General features: G+C 40.7%; 1 pseudogene; it reads right to left on the bottom strand.

The window, feature by feature from the left end:
* Positions 1–391: 391 nt before the first annotated feature.
* Positions 392–1,781, bottom strand: LOC102500307 (acyl-CoA (8-3)-desaturase-like; annotated as a pseudogene).
* Between the last annotated feature and the right edge of the window lie 3,662 nt (positions 1,782–5,443).

The raw sequence follows: 5,443 nt of genomic DNA, 5'->3' as shown, positions 1-5,443 counted from the left end.
GCTCTAGCCCTTTAAGGTTTGCAAGTGAGGGTGGGAAAGCCCTGAGAAGTGGACTAGTGAGATGAGCTTACCTTTTATATGCATGGGGTTTTAGTCTTCAGTCTCTTCCTGGCTTGACTTGGTAAGTCCTCTCTCTTCTAATACCCTCTTGGTTCCATTTTTATCAACAATCTGCATATGGCAAACCAAGAAAAGGAAACAACAGAATCATCTCAATCTCTGTCCCAAAATGTCCTTCCCTCATTTTGGGAGACTTGAATGCTCCCACCCCTTTTTGGGTCTTATATCTGTGTCTAGAAAATAAAGGGGAGGGATTTGACTCAGAGTCTTTGTGTCCTAAAATATGTCCCCCATCCCCCTCTGAATATTAGAATTGTACTGTCATTGTCCCTCAAACTCCCTTCTGCTTTGGCTCCAGATTTTTCTTCCAGACCAGAGGATTGTTGCTACTGGTGAAGATAATTTTGGCTAGCCAGAGCTGCCCCGGCTTCTTCAGTGAGTGACAATGTCATTGAAGACTGAGGGCAAGGCGTTGGACTGGTATTCTATGCCCCGTTTGGCACACAAGGACTGCACCAGGGGAGCTACTTTGTGGTAACTGTGTCAAGGCATCATGGTGAACAGATGGTGCTCAATCTGGAAGTTGAGGTGTCCACTGAACCAGTCATTGAAGGCAGACTTGTGGAGGTTGCATGTTGCCAGGAGCTGGATGGAGAACCAGTCCATGCTGTGATCCTGATCAGTGTGTATAGGGCTGTAGTTCATCTGTATCACCAACACAAACCAGTTGCCTTCTAGGAACCTGACTATGAAGAAGAGGCCCAGAAAGCCTTTCCGCCCCAACAGTGAAACATAAGTGAGGAAGATGTGGACATAGAAGGTGACCATCCAGACCAAGTCCTCCCACTTCATCTTCTGTACAACACAATAGAAAATATACCACTGGAAGCAGAGAAGCAGCAAGGCAGGGGGCCCAGTCAGGAAAACGTATTTGTGTTGGTGGTTGTAGGGCATGTACTTTTTCCTCTGTTTCTCAAGCTTCACAGAGAGGATCTTTCCCAAGGCAAAGAAGAAGGGATTCATGGTGACGCAGTTGGGCTTGGCATGGTGCTGGAAATGCATTTGATTCCACAACCGGTTCCCCCCTTCAGGTGGCCAATCACAAAGTGATGTAGCAGGTGGTTCCGTGGAGAGACGTTCAAGACTACAGGTGTCCACAGTCATGCTGCAGCCAGCCAGCCTGGGTCTGAACTGCACTGAACAGCGCCGCACACAGGAGGAAGGGCCCTACGGCCATCCAAAAGACCCAGACAGTGAGCCAGACAGCAGCATCCAGCTGCCGGATATACAACAGGTACCCACGAAGAAGACCCAGTTGGCTTTCCTGAACCCCATCCACTCCTCCACGTCCAAAGCTCCCGGAACTTAAAAGTCAGTTCTTTATTTTCCATGGACTCAAAGCTGGGTTGCTCCAGAGACAGTTCTCCAATCAGAAGAGAGCTCATATACTTCCTCACAAGGTCCTCACTGAAGTGAAAGGCCACAGAAGGATTCATGGCTTCTTGCTCAGCAGTGGCGGATGACCAGGGAACTCCCACGATGCGGTGGGGGACTTCGCTGATGTTGTACACCTTCCAGTTCATCACAAGCCACCTCTCCTGTTCCTGGCCAGAGCGCTGCGCCACCTTGTCCCAGGTAAAGTAGTGCTGGGTGGGCCTCCGAGCTGGGATCTCTGCAGCCACGGTGAGGGGCGCGGTGGGGCATAGCAGGCTTAGCGACATAGCTGAGCTGCAGAGAAAGGGCTGCCAGGCACGCGCTGGCGACCCATGGCAAGCACGTGCAGGCCTCGAGTGCTTGGGGGCGGGGGGCTGCTAGTGCGCGACCGAAACCCACCACCCCGGACCCCTAACGCTTTGAGCCTGGTACCTGCTATTATTTTTGTGGTGTCTGCGCTTTGTGTTAGATGTACTAATATTATCAGAAATACTATTTTTTTTTTTTGCATAGCAACTATGAACTGCTAGTCCCTTGGGAGTCTCCTTGTAAGTTTGATTTGATACAAAAAAATCATAAAATTTGTTCATAAAAATTTGAATAGACATTTAAAATGGAGAACAAATTTTAATTTTAAAATGAGCTGATTAGCTTTCTTTTATACATTGTATCCCACTATTGTCCCTGAATAGCCACGGTATTTATAAACAACAAAAATCACAGAAGAATAGCTCTGTGCTATGAAAGAGTTATATTGAATGGGATGACTTATACCTTAGTATAAGCAAATACCGAATTTCAGTGTCTGTACTAGATGCTTCTCTGTTCCTCCTTTCACTCATTTCTGAGTGATATAGCTGAAAAATAAGCTGTATGTGACTACGCACACATGCATACACACAAGACATGTATGCATTGCTATTTTGTGACACATAGCTCAGAAGATAGCATGCCTTAGCTAGGTATGCTTCTGCTAAATGGACTCCACCAGTGAAATCAGGGGGAATCACCATCCCTGTTGATGTGCTTATGCCATATGTCACAGCTTTGGTCAAAAGCTGTGCAATTCGTTCTGATTCCTATCATGTAATTCTTTGCAGACCTATAAATCAAAACTGTGGCTGATTTTCAGCAGTATATTGTCTTGTTTTAGAGATTTGTCTAATTAAAACTTTATGGGCAAGAGTTAAAGGGAAAGGCCTTATATTTGAAATGGTAGCTAGATAAGAAGGCAACTTTTTATTACAGTATCTATTTAATCGACTTTATCTTGTATAAGCCAATATGCTTTCCACTGCCATGATATTACATATCCCATTTTCTTGGGTTGAGTCTGGAAATTTTAACTAAAATCAACATGGAATCAGTGGGTGACAAGTTTTAAGAGGAGTTCTACAGCTATAAGTTCTTGAAAGAATCAAGGAGAAAATAGTTTTTAGAAGTCTTAACAAAAAGGAACAAAATAACAAAAAAAAAAAGGAAAAATAACTAACATTTAAAAGAAGAGAAGAGTCAGAAACCTGGGGAGATTTTTTTTTGTTCTCTGAAGTTTTGTGTTTGTCTAGTATCACTGAAACAACTGAAAACATTTGCGTGGTGGTTGACTTAATAACAAACTTAGTAGGATTGCCTGCATACTGATCTGAGAATGTCAGTTTGCATTTGGCTTACATTCTCACTTACAAGGCTGTGCCAAGTGTCACAAAGAGTCCTAAAACAAAGGCAATATTTGTGTCACGATTTCTGTTATGTTCACTATCACACCAGCTGTTGTTTTTGGAAACAGAAGGTAGGCTAATATAACCCCAGGTAGGGAGGAGCCTCTGGAAGAACCTCTTATATAACATTCCTTTAACTTGCCTATATGATAAAACCTATCTGCATTTTCTCTGCTCTGGATAGCAAGGGTTTATTATGTCATATATTTAAACATTTAAGTAAAAACATTTCAGGGTGGTTTTTTGAAGTAGAGAAAGTTAGAGCGTATCAAACATACGTTTTTCTTCTTAGGTGTTGATATCTGGGTGACTGTCCTTCCCAGAGCCACCCATTCCCAGCGATAGTAGAGGACTCCACAATGACCACGTCTTTGTAGGCAGACTAACTGATGTACCACCCCCACCCCCATATTCTTCCCTAGGGCTCCAACACTGTGGACCAACATTCTCTTGTACTAAGCACCCCAGGAGCCCAGTACTAGGTAACCAGAGGTAGTCCTGGTGCCCCAGAGCCTGCTGGAGTTACTCAAACTAGTCAGTCCTAAAGCTGCCTTGCCCATTCCTTTTAATGAAAACCACAATAAGTCTGTCATTCTTATTTTCTCTTTGTCTTCTTACCAATTTTGGTGTTTCCCTATGTAATAAGGAAAGAGGCCATCAGGTTATTAAAATATTAAAATAATTTTTATTTATCATTGATATTTTCTTAAAGTCCCTTTTGGCCTTGCCATCTATAAATAGATCTATGTGGCTTTGCTTAGCATGGTATGTTTCCTCTAGGGAGCTGAGCAAGGAACTCTTTTTAACAGCAGTCCTTTCTTGATCTATTGGTGTTAGCAGACTTGAATAATAAAACCTACATTTTAAAACAGAAGAATACCTTGAAAACTGACACTAGGGACAGAAGAAAGAAAAGCATAGTACTTAAAAGTCACTCTGAGGCTTGAATCTATGAAATTCTCTCTTTGGGTTACAAGACAAAATAAAAAAAACATATATTCCCAAATATATTTCCCAAATAAACTCAATTAAGTTGGAGAAACGTCATGAGAAAAAGGAAAAATGTTGGTTCTGACATTTTCTATGTTCAATTAGAATAACAGTAAGCTTGGAGATTATAGATCTGAGACCCAGATCCAGAGCAAATGTATGACCTCGGATAGAGGACTCTTGCCGAGTCTCAGGTCAGAGAACAGAGGGTAGAACAAAAGGTACAGGTTGACGTTGGTCGACATGCTTCGAAAAGTATAAAGTAACACACAAGCTAGAGATATTATTGGGTTGTTTGGAAAAGTCGTAACGCACTTTTGCATTGAAAAAATCCAAAGTATTTGTGTTAGTATTATATTAACAACTTAAGTTAGATATCATGGTCTCGTTCCTTATCATGTAAATCTAGAGTCAGCTTCTAATTTTGAGTGCCCTAGAAAGTTGTGACCTGGGGGCAGTTTGTTTCACAGGCAATGAATTTGTAAAAATGTACCCGTAGACTTTAGTGTGTTAGAGAAGTTGTCAGGCTGTGTGCATGTGAGGAATGACTACCAACTGTTACAGTAGCTCATGTTAAAGTCATTGAGCCTAATACTACCATGTTCTGTTGTCCCTTCTTTTTTGGTTCTCTTGTTCTACAAAGGACATATTGAATTGGTATTGGGCAGGAGAGGAGAAAAATGATACAATATGAAATCACATCAAAGGCAAATTTGTGTGGCTAAGAACCATTTCATGGCCATGCCTTCAAATGATTAGTTTTCAAAACAAAGAATAGAAAATAATGACTAAATTTTTCTTTTTTATACCTAAAAAGCAATTTACAAAGACACTCATTAAATCCTAAATTAGTGGTTGTGGAAGATGAATTACACAAAAATTTCCTTTACCCTAATTTTCTATTTTATAAAAAATATTTTATGTATTATCTGGGGGATATATAATTCACATACTGTAACTTTAATTATTTTAAAGTATACAATTTCATTGGTTTTGATTATGTTAAAAAATACCAACCATAACTGGCGCCAGAATTTGGTTAGCATTGATATACTTTTTATCTGTAGGAATTTGTCCATTTGAAACATTTCATATTAGGTGAATCTTAAAAAATATTATCATTTGTGTATTTGTGTTCATCTTCTTTAACTTAGCAGAGTGTTTTCAAGGTTCATCCATCAGCATTTCATTCCTTTTTTTTGACTTATTTCCTTTGTGTTAATATACAATTTTGTTTATCC

The sequence above is a fragment of the Tupaia chinensis genome, unplaced genomic scaffold (assembly GCF_000334495.1).
Source record: "Tupaia chinensis unplaced genomic scaffold, TupChi_1.0 Scaffold000362_1, whole genome shotgun sequence".
Lineage (NCBI taxonomy): Eukaryota > Metazoa > Chordata > Mammalia > Scandentia > Tupaiidae > Tupaia > Tupaia belangeri.
Note: the sequence above shows the minus strand (reverse complement) of the source record. Positions and strands in the feature narration are given on the sequence as shown.